The 21,144-nt window shown below is 42.4% G+C and overlaps 1 non-coding gene across 1 annotated transcript; it reads right to left on the bottom strand.

Moving 5' to 3' along the window:
* Positions 1-5,955: 5,955 nt before the first annotated feature.
* LOC119623953 (U6 spliceosomal RNA) lies at positions 5,956-6,058 on the bottom strand. The gene has a single exon (XR_005240054.2). It is a non-coding gene; the product is annotated as a U6 spliceosomal RNA (small nuclear RNA).
* Between the last annotated feature and the right edge of the window lie 15,086 nt (positions 6,059-21,144).

Here is a 21,144-nt window from a genome sequence, read left to right as displayed (position 1 = left end):
GGACACGGGCGCGGCCTTCTCAGTCTTACTCTCCTGTCCCAGACAACTGTCCTCCAGATCCATCACTATCTGAGGGTTCCTAGGACAGCCAGTCACTAGATACTTCTCCCAGCCACAAAGCCGTGACTGGGGAGCTTTACTCCTTTCACATGCTTTTCTAATTATGCCTGAAAGTCCCACTCGCTTGTTAGGGAGAGACATTCTAGCAAAAGCAGGGACCATTATACACCCTGACACAGGAGAAGGAACACCCATTTGTTGTCCCCTACTTGAGGAAGGAATTAATCCTGAAGTCTGGGCAACAGAAGGACAATATGGACGAGCAAAGAATGCCCATCCTGTTCAAGTTAAACTGAAGGATTCCGCCTCCTTTCCCTACCAAAGGCAGTACCCCCTTAGACCGAGGCCCAACAAGGACTCCAAAAGATTAAGGACTTAAAAGTCCAAGGCCTAGTAAAACCACACAATAGCCCCTGCAATACTCCAGTTTTAGGATTATAGAAACCCAATGGACAGTGGAGGTTATTGCAGGATCTCAGGATTATCAATGAGGCTGTTGTCCCCCTATACCCAGCTGTACCTAACCCTTATACTCTGCTTTCCCAAATACCAGAGGAAGCTGAGTGGTTTACAGTCCTGGACCTTAATGATGCCTTTTTCTGCATCCCTATACATCCTGACTCTCAATTCTTGCTTGCCTTTGAAGATCCTTTGAACTCAACATCTCAGCTCACCTGGACTGTTTTACCCCAGGGGTTCAGGGATAGCCCCCATCTATTTAGCCCGGCATTAGTCCAAGACTTGAGCCAATTCTCATACCTGGACACTCCTGTCCACTGGCACGTGGATGATTTACTTTTAGCCACCCGTTCAGAAACCTTGTGCCATCAAGCTACCCAAGAGCTCTTAAATTTCCTCGCTACCTGTGGCTACAAGGTTTCCAAACCAAAGGCTCAACTCTGCTCACAGCAGGTTAAATACTTAGGGCTAAAATTATCCAAAGGCACCAGGGCCCTCAGTGAGGAACGTATCCAGCCTATACTGGCTTATCCTTATCCCCATACCCTAAAGCAACTAAGAGGGTTCCTTGGCATAACAGGTTTCTGCCGAATACGGATTCCCAGGCACGGCGAAATAGCCAGGCCATTATATCCACTAATTAAGGAAACTCAGAAAGCCAATACCCATTTAGTAAGATGGACACCTGAAGCAGAAGCGGCTTTCCAGGCCCTAAAGAAGGCTCTAACCCAAGCCCCAGTGTTAAGCTTGCCAATGGGGCAAGACTTTTCTTTATATGTCACAGAAAAAACAGGAATGGCTCTAGGAGTCCTTACACAGGTCCAAGGGACGAGCTTGCAACCTGTGGCATACCTGAGTAGGAAAAGTGATGTAGTGGCAAAGGGTTGGCTTCATTGTTTACGGGTAGTGGTGGCAGTAGCAGTCTTAGCATCTGAAGCAGTTAAAATAATACAGGGAAGAGATCTTACTGTGTGGACATCTCACGATGTGAACAGCATACTCACTGCTAAAGGAAACTTGCAGCGGTCAGACAACCGTATACTTAAATATCAGGCTCTATAACATGAAGGACCAGTGCTATGACTGAGCACTTGTGCAGCTCTTAACCCAGCCACATTTCTTCCAGACAATGAAGAAAAGATAGAACATGACTGTCAACAAGTAATTGCTCAAACCTACGCCACTCGAGGGGACCTTTTAGAGGTTCCCTTGACTGATCCCGAACTCAACTTGTACACTGATGGAAGCTCCTTTGTAGAAAAAGGACTTCAAAAAGCAGGGTATGCTGTGTTCAGTGCCAATGGAATACTTGAAAGTAATCCCCGCACTCCAGGAACTAGTGCTCAGCTGGCAGAACTAATAGCCTTCACTCAGGCACTAGAATTAGGAGAAGGAAAAAGGGTAAATATATAAACAGACTCCAAGTATGCTTACCTTGTCCTCCATGTGCACACAGCAATATGGAGAGAAAAGGAATTCCTAACTTCCGAAGGAACACCTATCAAACCTCAAGAAGCCATTAGGAGATTATTATTGGCTGTACAGAAACCTAAAGAGGTGGCAGTCTTACATTGCTGGGGTCATCAGAAAGGAAAGGGAAATGAAAGGGAACCGCCAAGTGGATATTGAAGCCAAAAGAGCCACAAGGCGGGACCCTCCATTAGAAATGCTTATAGAAGGACCCATAGTATGGGGTAATCCCCTCCGGGAAACCAAGCCCCAGTACTCAAAAAAAGAAATAGAATCGGGAACCTCACGACGACAGTTTCCTCCCCTCAGGATGGCTAGCCACCGAAGAAGGAAAAATACTTTTGCCTGCAGCTAATCAATGGAAATTACTTAAAACCCTTCACCAAACCTTTCACTTAGGCATTGATAGCACCCATCAGATGGCCAAATTATTATTTACTGGATCAGGCCTTTTCAAAACTATCAAGCAGATAGTCAGGGCCTGTGAAGTGTGCCAAAGACACACTCCCCTGCCTTAACACCAAGTTCCTTCAGGAGAACAAAGAACAGGCCATTACCCAGGAGAAGACTGGCAACTAGATTTTACCCTCATGCCCAAATCTCAGGGATTTCAGTATCTACTAGTCTGGGTAGATACTTTCACTGGTTGGGCAGCGGCCTTCCCCTGTAGGACAGAAAAGTCCCAAGAGGTAATAAAGGCATTAGTTCATGAAATAATTCCCAGATTCAGACTTCCCTGAGGTTTACAGAGTGACAATGGCCCTGCTTTCAAGGCTACAGTAACTCAGGGAGTATCCCAGGTGTTAGGTATACAATATGACTTACACTGTGCCTGGAGGTCACAGTCCTCACGGAAGGTCGAGAAAATGAACGAAACACTCAAACAACATCTAAAAAAGCTAACCCAGGAAACCCACCTCGCATGGCCTGCTCTGTTGCCTATAACCTTACTAAGAATCAGAAACTTTCCCCAAAAAGCAGGACTTAACCCATACGAAATGCTATATGGACTGCCCTTCCTAACCTTATGCTTGACCAAGAGATGGCCAACTTAGTTGCAGACATCACCTCCTTAGCCAAATATCAACAAGTTCCTAAAACAATACAAGGAGCCTGTCCCCGAGAAGAGGGAAAGGAACTATTCCACCCTGGTGACATAGTATTAGTCAAGTCTCTTCCCTCTAATTCCACATCCCTAGACACATCCTGGGAAGGACCCTACCCAGTCATTTTATCTACCCCAACTGTGGTTAAAGTGGCTGGAGTGGAGTCTTGGATACATCACACTCGAGTTAAACCCTGGATACTGCCAAAGGAACCCGAAAATCCAGGAGACAACGCTGTGAACTTCTAGAGAATCTGCGCATGCTCTTCAAGCGACAACTGGGAGGAAAGTAACTAAAATCATAAATCCCCATGATCCTCCCTTATCATATTTTTCTCCTCACTGTTCTCTTACCCTCTTCCACTCTCACTGCACCCCCTCCATGCCGTTGTACGACCAGTAGCTCCCCTTACCAAGAGTTTCGATGGAGAATGCAGCTTCCCATAAATATTGATGCCCCATTATACAGCAGCTTATCTAAGGGAAAACCCACCTTCACTGCCCACACCCATATGCCCCGCAACTGCTATAACTCTGCCACTCTTTGCATGCATGCAAATACTCATTATTGGACAGGGAAAATGATTAATCCTAGTTGTCCTGGAGGACTTGGAGCCACTCTCTGTTGGACTTACTTCACCCATACCGGTATGTCTGGTGGGGGTGGAGTTCAAGATCAGGCAAGAGAAAAACACACAAAGGAAGTAATCTCCCAGCTGACCCGGGTACATAGCACTCCTAGCCCCTACAAAGGACTAGATCTCTCAAAACTACATGAAACCCTCCGTACCCATACTTGCCTAGTAACCCTCACTGGGCTCCATGAAGTCTCGGCCCAAAACCCTACTAACTGTTGGATGTGCCTCCCCCTGCACTTCAGGCCATACATTTCAATCCCTATACCTCAACAATGGAACAACTTCAGCACAGAAATAAACACCACTTCCATTTTAGTAGGACTTCTTGTCTCCAATCTGGAAATAACTCATACCTCAAACTTCACCCGTGTAAAATTTAGCAATACTATAGACATAACCAACTCCCAATGCAATCAGGTGGGTAACTCCTCCCACATGAATAGTCTGCCTACCCTCAGGAATATTTTTTGTCCGTGGTACCTCAGACTATCGTTGTTTGAATGGCTCTTCAGAATCTATGTGCTTCCTCTCATTCTTAGTGTCCCCTTTGACCATCTACATTGAACAAGATTTATACAATCACGTTGTACCTAAGACCCGCAACAAAAGAGTACCCATTCCTCCTTTTGTTATCAGAGCAGGAGTGCTAGGTGGACTACGTAGTGGCATTGGCAGTATCACAACCTCTACTCAGTTCTACAAACTATCTCAAGAACTAAATGGTGACATGGAATGGGTCGCCGACTCCCTAGTCACCTTGCAATTTCAACTTAACCCCCTAGCAGCAGTAGTCCTTCAAAATCAAAGCGCTTTAGACTTGGTAACCACCGAAAGACAGGGAACCTGTTTATTTTTAGGGGAAGAATGCTATTATTACATCAATCAATCCAGAATCATCACCAAGAAATTTAAAGAAATTCAAGATCGAATACAATGTAGAGCAGAGGAGCTTCAAAACACTGGACCCTGGGGCCTCCTCAGCCAATAGATGCCCTGGATTCTCCCCTTCTTAGGACCTCTAGCAACTATAATATTGTTACTCCTTTTTGGACCCTGTATCTTTAACTTCCTTGTTAAGTTTGTCTCTTCCAGAATCGAAGCTGTAAAGCTACAAATGTTCTTCAAATGAAGCCCCAGAGGCAGTTCATGACTAAAATCTACCATGGACCCTGGACTGGCCTACTAGTCCATGCTTTGATGTTAATGACATCAAAGGTACCCCTCCCAAAGAAATCTCAACTGCACAACCCCTACTACACCCCAGTTCAGCAGGAAGCAGTTACAGCGGTCATCGGCCAACCTCCCTAAGAGCACTTGGGTTTTCCTGTTGAGAGGGGGGACTGAGAGACAGGACCAGCTGGATTTCCTAGGCTGGCTAAGAATCCCTAAGCCTACCTGGGAAGGTGACCGCTTCCACCTTTAAACATGGGGCTTGCAACTTAGCTCACACCCAACCAATCAGATAGTAAAGAGAGCTCACTAAAATGCAAATGAGGCAAAAACAGGTAAAGAAATAGCCAATCATCTATTGCCTGAGAGCACAGCAGGAGGGACAATGATAGGAATATAAACCCAGGCATTCGAGCCGGCAATGGCTACCCTCTTTGGGTCCCCTCCCTTTGTATGAGAGCTCTGTTTCCACTCTACTAAATCTTGCAACTGCAAAAAAAAAAAAAAAAAAAAATTAAGAATTAGTTTTAATTCTTATTAAATTTCTAAGAAAAACATATTCACAATTCCAGATTTCAATGTCCATCTCATCAGTTTTACTTCCTACCACAGACTGTCATTTTTCTTTCTCTTCATTAACACAAAGGTCACTTTGTGATTCCTTCAATATGAGCTGGTATTATTTATTTCAACCCTGTGTTACGTCTTTTTTGCTCATTTTACTTTATAGACATTTCTCCCTCAAAAGTCTCAAATAATTTTCTATTAAATAAGTTGAATGACCTCTTTGTGGCATTCTTACCACTCCACCTTTCTGCAGCATTCAGCTGAGTTAAACTCACTCCTTTGAAAGTATCTCCCCAATCTATGACACTCTGATGTCCTCATTTTCCTCCTACAACTAGCCCCCAATTTTCAGAGGACCCTCTAAAATTGGCATTTGATGAAGTTCCCCTAAGTCCTTTTAAAACCTCACTGCCCTTCTGGAGAAGGTTTCAGCTGCTGTTTATTTGCAGTGACTCACAACCTGTATCTCACTAACAAGTTCCAAATACAACTTTATTTTTCTTCACACATTTGTGTGTCATTCTTGTGCAGGGGCCATGCCAATTTTCTCTGTATTGTTCCAACTTCAGTACATGCACTGCTAAAGTGAGCACCCAAATATAAATTTTTAACTCAACATTACCAATCCATTCTTGCTTCTGAAAAACCAGCTCTCTTTCCTGTATTCTCTGCCTAACTAAACTTATGGCAAAAGAATCCTTTCAGTGACTCAGGCTGGAGGCAGGTGGAACGCCTGCCTTTCCCTTACTTCCCACATCTAATCAATAGCCTCAACCTGTCGATCCTATCTACCCAGTGATACTGGACTCCTTTGCATTCATTTCCAGGGCTCCTGTTCAATTTCTCCTAAATGGGTTATCGCTTTTTAATCTTGGTCAACTTGATAGGATAAAAAATGGTATCTCTTCATTGTTTTAATTTTAACTTCCTGACTTTCTAGTTATATGTTGTAACCTATCTCATTTCTCCTCTGCCCAGTTTTACTCTAGTTTTTGCTGTGATAGCCAGACTTTAAGCAAGTGTAATCTGACAGCACCTTGACTTGCCTGCTTTGGAGCTTCCCTGGTGTCACGTAAAGAGGTGCCTGGGGGAAGCTGCAGGCCACTGATACGTGTACAAAACTGGAATTGCAAGGTATTAATCCCCATGAGAAAAGTTTTAAGCAGTGGGCACAGAAATGGGTTAAGTATTTTCTTTTTTAAAGACAGGGTGTCACTCTGTTTCCCAGGCTGAAATGCAGTGGGGTGGTCACAGCTCACTGCAGCCTCAAACCCTTATGCTCAAGCAATCCTCCCACCTCAGCCTCCTGTGCATCTGGGACAATAGGCACACACAGCCATGCCCAGCCAACTTGATAAGTGTTTTCACAACCTTCCCTCAACAAACAATATTAAGGTGCCTTTTCACCTATATCTAAAATGGCAGCTACTTGACACGAATAGCCACTGAGCACTTGAAATGTAAATAGTCCAAGTTGACTATGTTATAAATGTAATATAAACACCAGATTCCAAAGGCAATATGAAATGAAAAAGATTTTCTCCTCATCAGAGTACAGCTTTCCTACCTGTCTATTTAGAAATGGCTACTTCTTCCTTAATGGGCCCAATACATGCTTAACAAATCTTAATTGTGTTGACTTACTCTTCAAGTTTGCAAAACTATTTCTGTGTGTGGGGCTTATCAAAAATGTTCTCGGCCGGGCGCAGTTGCTCATGCCTGTAATCCCAGCACTTTGGGAGACCAAGCCAGGTGGATCACCTAAGGTCAGGAGTTCAAGGCCAACCTAACCAACATGGTGAAACCCCATCTCTACTAAAAATACAAAAAATTAGCTGGGCATGGTGGTGAGTGCTGTAATCCCAGCTACTTGGGAGGCTGAGGCAGGAGAATTGCTTAAACCTGGGAGGTGGAGTTTGCCGTGAGCCGAGATCACGCCATTGCACTCCATCCTTGACAACAAGAGCAAAACTCCACCTCAAAAAAAAAGAGACTGTTCTCCTAGCCTCATAATAGATTATGCATACTTTTTCTGCATTCTCATAGATAGCAACCAATTATATAACTTTTCAGGCCATTATATTAAAATATTAGCTGAAAACAAATGCTTACTTTTCAACAATACACTCTGTAGTCGTCCCTTCTTGAGCTGCACAAATGGCTGTCAGTCATTGACAGCCTTGACCATATTCACGTTTTTTGCATCTCAGTTTTATTGGGCAGCTAGTAACTAATGTAGGTGCATAAGGCATAGTAAAAGCTGTAGAACATGTTTGTGTTCTAAAGAAGCTACAATCTAGGCAAGACAGTGATGGGCTTAAAGAACTGGGCTAGCAGAGTATACGAAGACCTTGGTGAGGGCTTTGTTCAGTTATCTTTTCCTCTGAGAAAAGACCTGTACCTTGTATTTAAACAAACAAACAAACAACAACAACAACAACAACAAAAAACCCTGCTAACAGGTACATGACTCTTGCCCTCTTGACCCCTTAGTAGGCCTTAGAGGGGGAAAGTGCTCAAGACCAGAAAATAATTCCCTGGGAGAGATGCTTGTGAGTACGCTATTGCTCTTGCAGCTGCCACCCTCCATGCTGAAGAGCTGCAGATGTTTGCTGGCTTGTGTAGATCTTTTGATAATATGTAGTTTATATCTAGAAATGCTCATTGTTCTAAGGCACCCTGAATTCATCTCTTGAACACAGTGAGAGGATGAGTAGTAAGTAAAGTACTTACCACAGTCCTGCATTCTAAAGCTTTCCTGTACATTCAACCCTGAAACAATTCTGATTACAACTGCCAACACAAACATTTACACATTACTTCTAATTGTACTTCCACCAAGTTTACAAAGCATCTTAAATTCATCTTGTTATATCCTAAAGCTTTTCATGCTTTAGGATGTGAATGCTTATTTATTTTCTTATGCTGAGATCAGGAGAACAGTGTGAGAGAGAGATGGATGCTATTGGGAGAGAAGGGGAGTAAATTGCTCAGAGGCCAAGGGAGCAGGGTCAAGGAACAAGGGTAAGTGTCATAGAACAAGTTGTGGAAGGGCCGGGCACAGTGGCTCACACCTGTAATCCCAGCACTTTGGGAGGCCAAGGCATGGCGATCACTTGAGGTCAGGAATTCGAGACCAGCCTGGCCAACATGGTGAAACCCTGTCTCTAGTAAAAACACGAAAATTAGCCAGGCGTGGTGGTGCACATCTGTAATCCCAGCTACTCGGGAGGCTGAGGCAGGAGAACCGCTTGAATCGGGGAGGTAAAGGTTGCAGTGAGCCAAGATCGCACCACTGCATTCCGGCCTGGATGACAGAGCAAGACTCCATCTCAAAAAAAAAGAAAAAAACAAGTTGTGGAAGATGAGGATGTAGATCCCATCCTAGATGCTACAGATGAGTAAGCGTCAATAAGTTTGTAAGCTCACGGGAAGATACATGAGAAAAATCACACCCAATTTCTCCATTTTTCAGAACAACTACATGGGCTCCTGAGAGTAAGTATGTTAGGTTAATGCTTGAGGAAGATTTAAAATAGTTATTGAGGAGTAGAATGGAGAAAGTCATATATTTACAGGTGGTAAGGAAAGTTCATAAAGTTAGATGAAGATATTGAGTTTGTTATAGTGGGAATACATGGCCGGGCGCGGTGGCTCACGCCTGTAATCCCAGCACTTTGGTAGGCCAAGGCGGGCAGATCACCGGGTCAGGAGATCGAGACCATCCTGGCTAACATGGTGAAACCACATCTCTACTAAAAGTACAAAAAAATTATCTGGGCGAGGTGGCGGGCGCCTGTAGTCCCAGCTACTCGCGAGGCTGAGGCAGGAGAATGGCGTGAACCCTGGAGGCAGAGCTTGCAGCGAGCGGAGATCACGCCACTGCACTCCAACCTGGGAGACAGAGCGAGACTCCGTCTCAAAAAAAAAAAAAAAAATAGTGCCAATCCATGTGTGTCTTCAGCAGTACTCAGCAGTCCTGTTATAGGAGGTCAGGGGATTGAATAAATAGGATAAGAATACATATCAGCCATCCTTGAATTCCAGGAGCTTTATTTGTACAATTGATGCAAAGGATCCACTGAAGTTCTATGACCAGTGAATGACATTATAAGAGCAAAATATTACAATAGGGTATGGAGTGGGGAAAAACTACATTCACCCACACATTAGGTGACAGGGACAGGAGTGAGGTCAGAAGCACTGTTAATGCAAGGAAGACAATAGGATCAAGCTCCATGCTAATAAAATGACTTTATGACTCATGCACTTACATGAAGCGCAGGTAATGAAATATTTTGAACTGGGTTAACTTGGATAATTTTATGTTTATATTTTTTTAGAAACAAGGTCTCATTCTGTCACTCAGGTTGGAATGCAGTGGTGCAATCATAGCTCACTGCAGCCTAGAACTCCTGGGCTCAAGCTATCCTCCCACCTCAGCCTCCCAAGTAGGCTAATTTTTTTTTCTTTAAAAATATTGCCCAGGTTGGTCTCGAACCCTTGGCCACCTAAAGTGCTGGGGTTGCAGATGTAAGCCACTACACCCTGCCAAGAAATTTTTAAGTAGTAAATAAATCAATAAATATTTGTATATTTGTATTTTTTGTATTTTTGTATTTTGTCAGTTTTGTGTTTTTAGTAGAGACGGAGTTTCACCATGTTGGCCAGACTGGTCTCAAACTCCTGATTTCAAGTGATCCACCTGCCTTGGCCTCCCAAAGTGCTGGGATTACAGGTATGAGCCACGGCACCCAGCCTACCCACCGCGCCCAGCCTACATAAATATTTAATGGTATCAACCACACCACGTATCTGCAGGGATCACTGGCAAGAGTGCACTCCTCTCTACATGGAATACAACAAAGATGACTGGAGAGAGAGGAGAGAAGCCAATCTTATAATATAGAGATAATTCTCTACAAAAGATGGCTTTGCTTGTTATTAGCTTCTGTTGGGGTTGAACTGTGTCCCTCCAAATTTCATATGTTGAAGTCCTGACTCCCGGTTCCTTAGAACATGACCTTATTTGAAAACAGGGTCATTGTAAATGGAATTGTTAAGATGAGGTCGTACTGGAGTAGGGTGGGCCCCTGATTAAAAACAACAGGTATCCTTATAAAAAAGAAATCTGGACACAGACATAGACACGGGGAAAAGCCATGTGCAGGTGAAGGCAGAGATCAGGGTGATGCTGCAGAGGCTGAGGAATATGAGAGACGCCAGCAGAGAGGGATGGAACAGGTTACTCCCTCAGAGTTCTTGGAAGGAACCGATCTTCCCACACGTTGATCTCAGACTTCCAGCCTCCACAACTGTGAGACAACAGATTTCTGTCATTTAACACACCCAGTTGATATTTTGTTATGGCAACCCTAGCAAATTAATACAGTTTCCATCTTGAAGAAAAATCCAAGATTTTTACATTGTTGTGGAATAAACAAAACTATAACTTACATTCCTCAATTGCATATAGCATCTGCTGTCTGGTTTCGTGTTCTCATGTTCTATTTAATTTTGTAAAGTCACAAAATTTTCCCCCAGGGCCGAGGGCATGCAGATGCAATATTGCAGAGGAACATGTAACCCCTTAGTTCCCCTGCTATCCCCAGAGCTCTGCTTTTGGCTTCCTCAGAGCCTAAGAGCCTCTTGTGACACAGGTACTCCTCAGTTACAGCCAGGTGTGTAAGCAACCGGGCAGAGTTAGGCTGGCACCACTATCAATGCCCTCTACCTAAAAAGGTACAACAGGAGCCACGCCTTCCTCTCCTATCCCATTCTGTGCTGTGAGGATTACCCTTCATCATGGTCCAACCTGAGGGCCTCACCCATGTGACATTCCAAATGTCACAGGGTCATTCTGACCGCACTTAGAGCTTGTCAAACCATTTACAATCTGTCCTCTTTGTGGTGTGGTAACTGTCAATCAGTGGAAGTTTTTCCAGGCCTTTTATGTAGCCATATGTGATGGTTAATTTTTGTGTCACCTTGACTGGGTCAGAGTCTCCAGACATTTGGTCAAACATTTTTCTCAGTGTCTGTGTGGGTGTTTCTGGCTGAAATAAACATGTGAATCAGGAAACTGAGGGAAGCAGACGGCCCTCACTCATATGGGTGGGTCTCATCCAGTCAATTGAAGACTGGAACTCAACAAAAGGGCTGAGTAAGAGGGAGCCCCTGCTGCCTGACTGCCTTGGCCTGAAACTGATTTTTTCTTTCCTTCAGACTCAAACTGAAACTCAGCTCTTCTTGGGTCTTGAGCCTGCTGGATTTCAGACTGGAACTACACCCTTGCCTGTCCTGGATCTCCAACTTCCTGACTCTAGATCATGGGACTGGTCCGCCTCCATAATCACCAGGAGCCTATTCCTTATGTAAAATCTCCTCATATTCTATACAAGGAGATATACATACACACACACACACACATATTCACACACATATGTATATAAAAATATCTTTATATTCTATATAAGGAGATCTATATCTATATATAGATAGACATAGATATAAATAGATATAGATTATATATATATCTCCTTGTAGAGAATATATAGATATAAGTATAGATATAGACAGATATAGATCTTGTTGGTTTGTTTCTCTGCAGAACCCTAATACACTATATATTTAATCTAACCAGTTTGGTGGATTAAAGCAGTGGTCTGCAACCTTTTTGGCACCAGGGACCGGTTTCATGGAAGACAATTTTTCCACGGGCCAGGGATAGGGGGGATGACTTTGGGATGAAACTGTACTATCTCAGATCATCAGGCATGAGTTAGATTCTCAGAAGCAGCATGCAGCTTAGATCCCTCGCATGTTCACAATAGGGTCCAGGCTCCTATGAGAATCTAATGCTGCCGCTGATCTGACAGGAGCTCAGGGTTAATGCTCCCTCCCGCTCTGCTCACCCCCTGCTGTGTGGCCAGTTCCTAACAGGCCATGGACTGGTACTAGTCCACTGCCCAGAGGTTGGGGACCCCTGGATTAAAGTACAGTATAACCAGTAATTGCTTGGGCTTTACAGTCAAGGAAGCCAGGGGCTAAACTGGTATAACTTCAAGTGAACAAAGAAAATATCAGCGGCACTTATTACATAAAGTTATTGTGAAATGTAAAGAGTAAAATACATGTAATTACATTAAAAATTAAAATTAAAAAACAATAAGAACTCAAAATTGTTAGAATAATAACAATAATACTAATGCAGGGGGGATCCTCCCGTTCCACCACCTACTTTTGTAGTGACCACCAGAGCACTGAAGCTTCCCCTTGGTGTACTGGCTGCATCAACATGACGTCTGGGCCCATTACATAAACCCCTGTGAACTTAAGCAATTCTTGCCTGAGTGAGTCACCTCTGTGAGACTTTTGGGCAAGATCCATCACCACAGTGGCTGGGGGAGACAGCACAACTCCAAGAATATCTATTTCAAAAGCCTCTCCAAATTTAAATATCCAACTTTCTTTTTATCTGCACTATCTCAGATGTACTCTTCTAATCACTAATCAACCTGAAAATATAAACATTTACTGACAGGAAAGAAAACTGTCCTCAAAAACTAAAACAACTTTAGGCAGAAGTGCAAATTGAGGATGGCCAACCCGGCTGAGAGCATCTATGGACAGAAAAACTGAATTTTTAAAATCTGACTGTTCTGGACTGGGTGCAGTGGCTCAAGCCTGTAATCCCAGCACTTTGGGAGGCCAAGGTGGGTTGATCGCTTGATCCCAGGAGTTCGAGACCAGCCTGGGCAACATAGTGAGCAACATCTCAAAAAAAAAAATTAAAATATCACTGTTCAGAAAACTTTTCCTGAATAGCACCCGCATAAGAACATCTGAAAATTTTAGCAAGAGCTAGAATGGGTTTCTAATATTTCTTGACCTGTGTGTTTTCAAAGATTTTAACATTAATGTTAAAGTTGATTTTACATTATTTAACACTAATTAATTAACATTTAATCTAACATTAATTAAATAATGTAAAATAAGCTTTTAATAATATTTTAATCATTTAACATTAATGTAAAAGCTTACGTGTAATTAATGATTATTGCAGGCTGGGCACGGTGGCGCACACCTGTAATCCCAGCACTGTGGGAGGCCAAGGCAGGCAGATCACTTGAGGTCAGGAGTTTGAGACCAGCCTAGCCAAAATGGTGAAACCCTGTCCCTACTAAAAATACAAAATTTAGCTGGGCATGGTGGTGGGTGCCTGTAATCCCATCTACTCAGGAGGCTGAGGCAGGAGAATTGCTTGGACCCAGGAGCCAGAGGTTGCAGTGAGCTGAGATAGGGCCAGGGCACTCAAGCCTGGACGACAGAATGAGATTTTTGTTTCCAAAAAAAAAAAAAATTGTTGCAAATATTTTAAAATTCCAGCTGTAAATTTTAGGAGTCTTTTTTTTTTTTTAGTTAGTCTTAAAGTGCCTAATTTTTGTTCCTCTTGTGGACATTCTGTTTTAGCCTTGTCTGCTGTCTTTGAATTTCCTGGATATACTTAATACGTATAGAGTAAACAGATAAGGTTGGCTCTTCCCCCAGTGCCAGTCAGTGAGCGTTCCCTGAGTGCAATCCCTTCCATGACCCTACATCAGTGCTGAGCACGGCTCTAAAAATCAGCCAAACTGGCCAGGTGCATTGGCTCATGTCTGTAATCCCAGCACGTTGGGAGGCTGAGGCAGGCAGATCACCTGAGGTGAGAAGTTTGAGACCAGCCTGGCCAACATGGTGAAACCCCATCTCTACTAAAAATACAAAAATTAGCCTGACATGGTGGCGGGCACCTGTAATCCTAGCTACTGGGGAGGCTGAGGCAGGAGAATCACTTGAACCCAGGAGGCGGAGATTGCAGTGAGCAGACATCACGCCATTGCACTCCAGTCTGGGTGACAAGAGCGAAACTCCATCCCTCCACACCCCACCCTACCACCTCCCCCTACAAAAAAAAAAAAAAAACAAAAAAAAAACACACAGCCAGACTTGTGAATAACCCAGTGTACTTTTGTGAGTGCGTAGGACAGTGGACAGTGGGGCCCAAGGCCTCCATTACCAGGCCCTATGGAGAATTGGAGGCACATAAATAGTCCCAGTGAGACCCACAGGTGGCTGAATGGAGCGGGTATAAAGAAATTTGCCACAATATCTCGGGAAAGCAAGGTTGATCTTATTTCTTTTCCTCATTCTGTCTCTAAAGGGAAAGGCATTGAGGAGAGTGACAGTAGATATGGCTATTTCAATATATATTTATATATCTAGAGAGATGATAGATAGATAACATACATATATATCCAGCATGTTTTTACATTTCAGAGTTTACATTAGGGTTCACTCCTGGTGTTATGCATCCTATGAGTTTTGACAAAGGCAGAATGACATGTATCCACTATTATAATATCATACAGAATAGTTTTACTGCCCTGAAAATCTTCTGTGCTCTGCCTATTAGTCATCACTTCCTTCCCCCAACCCCTGACAACCATTGATCTTTTTACTTTCACCACAGTTTTGTTTTTGGTTTGGTTGCCTCTTTTTTTTTTTCTTTTTTAGGCAGAGTCTCACTCCATCACTCAGGCCGGGGTGCAGTGGCTTGGCTCACTGCAACCTCCGCCTCCCAAGTTCAAGCGATTCTCATCCCTCAGCCTCCTGAGTAGCTGGGATTACCCACCATGCCCAGCTAATTTTTGTATTTTTAGTAGAGATGGGGTTTTGCCATGTTGGCCAGGCTGGTCTTGAATTCCTGACCTCAAGTGATCTGCCTGCCTCGGCCTCCTAAAGTCCTGGGATTACAGGGGTGAGACACTGCGCCCAGCCAACTTTCACCACAGTTTACCTTTACCAGAATATCACATAGCTGAAATCATATAGTACATACCCTTTTCAGGTTGTCTTCTTTCATTTAGTAATATGTGTTTATATGTTTTTATTTTCTTTTTTTTAAAATAGAGACGTAGTCTCACTATGTTGCCTAGGCTGGTCTCAAACAACTGGGTTTAAGTGATCCTCGTGCCTTGGCCTCCCAAAGTGCTAGGATTATAGGTGTGACCCCAGCCGGTAACACGTATTTAGAGTTTCTCTCTGCCTTTTCATGCCTGGATAGCTCATTTATTTTTAGTGCTCAGTAATATTTTGTTGTCTGGATATACCACAGTTTACACATTCATCCACTGAAGGACATTGTGATTGCTTTCAAGTTTGGGTAATTATGAATAAAGCTGCTATAAATATCCAGGTGCAGATTTTTGTAGAGACATAAATTCTCAGCTCCTTTGGGTAAATATCAAGGAGAGAGATTGCTGGATTATATGGTAAGGATATATTTAGTTTTGTAAGGAACTGACAAAACGTCTTTCCAAAGTGACTATACCACTTTGCATTCCCACTGTCAATGACAGTTCCTGTTTACATTCTCACCAGCAATGGATATTGTCAGTGTTTTGAATTTTTGCCACTCTAAAAGACACGTAGTGGTCTGGCAAGTATTTTATTTTATTTTATTTTATTTTATTTTATTCATTTATTTTTGAGACAGAGTCTCACTCTGTCACCCAGACTGGAGCACAGTGGCACGATCTTGGCCCACTGCAGCCTCTGCTTCCTGGGTTCAAGCAATTCTCCTGCCTCAGTTCCCCGAGTAGTTGGGATTATAGGTGTGCACCTTGCTAAATTTTTTTTTTTTTTTTTTTTTTTTGAGACAGAGTCTTGCTCTGTCGCCCAGGCTGGAGTGCAGTGGCGTGATCTTGGCTCACTGCAACCTCGGCCTCCTGGGTTCAAGTGATTTTCCTGCCTCAGCCTCCTGAGTAGCTGGGATTACAGGCATACACCACCACACCCAGCTAATTTTTGTACTTTTAGTAGAGATGGGGTTTCACCATGTTGGCCACTATGGTCTTGATCTCCTGACCTCGTGATCCGCCCGTCTTGGCCTCCCAAAATGCTGGGATAACAGGTGTGAGCCACCGTGCCTGGCCCTAATTTTTGTATTTTTAGTAGAGACGGAGTTTCACCAGGTTGACCAGGGTGATCTTGAACTCCTGACCTCAGATGATCTGCCTGCCTTGGCCTCCCAAAATGCTGGGATTACAGGCATGAGCCACCACACCTGGACTTGGCATGTATGTTAAATAAGATGTATTAGTCCCTGCCTATTAAAGAATCTTATATAAATATGGATAAAAATAAAGAGAAAAGAAATATCACTCATAATCCTGTCGCCTAAAGGTAATTACTTTAATATTTGGGTATATATCCTTCTAATCATTTTTCTGTATATGTATGAATGGGTTTTTTTTCTTTAACCCTTCTGAAAATTAATATAGATCAATTTATCTAGGAGCAAATTCAATGTGCCCATTTTTAACAGGGGTATATACTCCATAACTAATTTAATAGTCTGACCTGTGGTCTGATTTGGGGAAATCAAGCCAAATAGTACCCGATCCTTTTCAAAGACTAGCTACCCTAACTTTAAAAAAAAAAACAAAAAACAAAAAAAATCTCAGGAGTTCTTTATTTTGATATCTGATGCATTCTGAAAGCAGCTCAATTAATTTCATGGCTCTCATTCCTTCATCTGGAATACCATGTATCACACCAGGTGTGATTTCAGCCTTATGAAATTCAATCCTATGAAACCCCTAAGATTTGCAACTTGGATGTCCTAAAGACTGACCTTTGATTTGCAACTTGTACTTTGCCACATCTGGCAATGACAACACCAAATGCTGGTGGGAGTGTAAAGTAACAGGAGCTCTCATTCATTGACAGTAGGAATGCAAAGTGGGTCAGCCACTTTGGAAAGACAATTTGTCAATTTCTTACAAAATTAAACATGTCTTTACCATATGATCCAGCAGTCTCACTGTTTGGTGTTCAAAAAGAGCTGAAAACTTATGTCTCCACAAAAACCTGCACACGGATATTTATAGCAACTTTATTCATAATTACCAAAACTTGGAAGTAACCACAATGTCCTTCAGTAGGTGAATGAATAAACTGGTACATCCAGTTTATTATGAACTATTATTTAGCACTAAAAGGAAATGACCTGGCCAGGTGTGGCACAGTCGCTCACACCTGTCATCTCAGCAGTTTGGGAGGCCAAGGCAGGCAGATCACCTGAGGTCAGGAGTTCAAGACCAGCCTGGCCAACATGCCAAAGCCCCATCTCTACAAAAATACAAAAAAAAAAAGCTATCCTGGCATGGTAGTACGCACTGTAATCCCAGCTACTGGGGAGGCTAAGGCAGGAGAATGACTTGAACCTGGGAGACAGAGGTTGCAGTGTGCTGAGATTGCACCACTGTACTCCAGCCTGGGCAACAGAGCAAGATGCCATCTAAAAAAAAAAAAAACTATCAAACCATAAAAAGGCATGGAGGAGATTTATATACATATTACTAAATGAAAGAGTAACTTCCCTGTCTGAGGTAAGTGAAATATATCTGTATGCTTCTTTGGTAGGTCAGAATGAAACCTTTATTGATGTAGTAAAGAGTTAGATAAAGTGAGAAGTCCTAGCTAGAGCAATCAGACCAGAGAAAGAAACAAAGGACATCCAAATTGGAAAGGAAGAAGTCAAATTATCCTTATTTGCAGATGATATGATTTCATATTTGGAAAAACCTAAAGACTCCATCAAAAAAAAAAAAAAAAAACTGTTAGAACTGAAAAACAAATTCAGTAAAATTGTAGGATACAAATCCACATGCAAAAATCAGTTTCTTTTTTATATGCCAGCAGCGAACAATCTAAAAAAAAAATCAAGAACGTAATCCTGAGCTGACAGCTCCTGAGAACGGAAGAGGTGGTGCACAGGTTGCGCAGGATGTCTCTAGTCCTGCTCAGCTGGTGGCAATGGCAGGATTTCCATAGCATATGTACTATGAGTTCCACATCTCAGCCTCTTACCCAGCTTCACCAGTCTCAGCTCCACCAGCTGGAGAATAAATGGGATTTGCATGAACTCCCCCTTCAACTGAAATACAGACTGTGGTGTTCATATCCTTTTCTTCTGACTTTTGTTAACCATTCCTCAGAAAATTTAATGTCGTCAGAAGACTGGGAAGCTCAAGAGGATGAATTGTTGGCCCCGGAGAGTATTTATAATGGAGACGAATTTAGAACAGCAGAGTCTGTCCAAGGTGGAGAAACCAGGATCTATTTGGATTTGCCACAGAACTTCAAGATATTTGTGAGTGGTTAGGTAGTAATATTTTCTTAAACAGATTTTTCTAAACAAAGATTATTCTTTGTTTGAAAAAAAAAAAAGAGAGTAATCCCAGTTACAATAGCTACAAATAAAATAAAATACCCAGGAAATAACCAAAGAAGCAAAAGATTGCTACAATGGAAACTATAAAACATTGATGAAAGAAATTGAAGAAGATACAAAAAAGGAAAGATATTCCGTGTTCACTGACCGAAAGAATCAATATTATTAAAAATGTCCATACCACCAAAAGCAATATACAGATTCAATGCAGTCCCTATAGAAATATCAACAACATTCTTCAGAAATATAAAAAATAATTCTAAAATTTATATGGAACCATAAAAGACCCAGAATAGCCAAGGCCATCTTGAGCAAAAAGAATAAAACTGGAAGAATCTTATTATCTGACTTTAATTTTACTACAGAGCTATAGTAACCAACACAGCATGGTACTGGCATGAAAACAGACCCATAGACCAATGGGACAGATTAGAGAAGACAGAAGTAAATTCATACATCAACAGTGAACTCATTTTTGACAAAAATCAACCATGGGGGAAAAGACAGTCTCTTCAATAAATGGTGCTGGGAAAACTGGATATCCATATCCAGAAGAATGAAACTACACCCGTATCTCTGACCATATACAAAAATCAAATCAGAATAAATTAAAAACTTAAATCTAAGTCCTCAAACTATGAACCTACTAAATGAAAACATTGGGGAAACTCTCCAAGATATTGGTCTGGGCCAATACTGAAAAGATTTTTCAATACCCAGCAAGCACAGACAACCAAAGCAAAACTAGACAGATGGAATCACATCAAGATAAAAAGCTTCTGCATAGCAAAGGAAACAACACAGTGAAGCAATAACCCAGAGAACAGAAAAAATTATCTGCAAGCTACCCATCTGACAAAGGATTAGTAACCAGAATATGAAAGGATCTTAAGCAACTCAATAGGAAAATATTTAATGATCTGATTTTAAAATGGGCAGAAGATTTGAATAGACATGTCTCAAAAGGAGACTTACAAATGGCAAATCGGCATATGAAAAGGTACTCAGCATCACTGGTCATCAGAGAAATGCAAACCAAAACTACAATGACATATCATTTCGCCCAGTAAAAATGGCTTTTAACAGAAGACGGGCAATAACAAATGCTGGTGAGGATGTGGAGAAAAGGGAGCCCTCGTACACTGTTGGTAGGAATGTAATACAGTCACCATGGACAACAGGTTGAAAGTTCCAAAAGAAATCTAAAAATAGAACTACCATACAACGCAGCAATCTCACTGCTAGGTATAAGCCCAATAGAAAGCAAATGAATATATAAAAGAGATATCTGCACTCCCATGTATATTGCAGCACTATTCACAATAGCCAAGATTTGGAAGCAACCTAAGTGTCCATCAACGGATGAATAGATAAAGAAAGTGTGGTACATCTATATATATACAATGGAGTACTATTGAACCATAAAAAAAGAATGAGGCTGGCTGGGCACAATAGCGCACACCTTTTTTTTTTTTTTTTTTTTTTTTTTCCCGGCTGGCTCACGCCTTTAATCCCAGCACTTTGGGAGGTCGAGGCAGGGAGATCACTTAAGGTCAGAAGTTCGAGACCAGTCTGGCCAACATGATGAAACCCATTCTCTACTAAAACTACAAAAATTAGCTGGGTGTGGTGGCACGTGCCTGTAGTCCCAGCTACTCAGGAGGCTGAGGCATGAGAATCACTTGAACCTGGGAGGTGGAGGTTGCAGTGAGCTGAGATTGTGCCACTGCATTCCATCCTGGGTGACACAGCAAGAATCTGTTTCACATACACACACACGCACCCAAATGAGGAAGCCAGGCAAGGTGGCTCATGCCTGTAGTCCCACAACTTTGGAAGGTAGAGGTGGGAAGATCGCTTGAGCCAAGGAGTACAAGACCACCCTAGACAACATAGTGAGGCCTCATCTCTATTTCAATTTTATTTCTAAAATATTATTTAGGCCAGACACAGTGGCTGGCTCACACCTGTAATCCCAGCATTTTGGGAGGCCGAGGTGGGTGGATCATCTGAGGTCGGGAATTCAAGACCAGCCTGACCAACATGGAGAAACCCATCTCTACTAAAAATACAAAATTAGACAGGCATGGTGGTGCATGCCTGTAATCCCAGCTACTCTGGAGGCTGAGACAGGAAAATCGCTTAAACCTGGGAGGCGGAGTTCACAGTAAGCCGAGATCACACCACTGCACTCCAGCCTGGACAACAAAAGTGAAACTCTGTCTCAAAAAAAAAAAAAAAAAAAAAAAGTAACATTTTTTAAAAAATGAAATCCTGTCATTTGCAACAACATAGATGGAACTGGAGGATATTATGTTAAATGAAATAATCCAGACACAGAGATACAAACTTCTCATATTCTCACTTCTTTGTGGGACCTAAAAATCAAAACAATT

This window comes from Chlorocebus sabaeus, chromosome 7 (genome assembly GCF_047675955.1).
Source record: "Chlorocebus sabaeus isolate Y175 chromosome 7, mChlSab1.0.hap1, whole genome shotgun sequence".
Taxonomy (NCBI): Eukaryota; Metazoa; Chordata; class Mammalia; order Primates; family Cercopithecidae; genus Chlorocebus; species Chlorocebus sabaeus.
The sequence above is the reverse complement of the archived record's forward strand: the minus strand, read 5'-3'. Positions and strand labels throughout refer to the sequence as shown.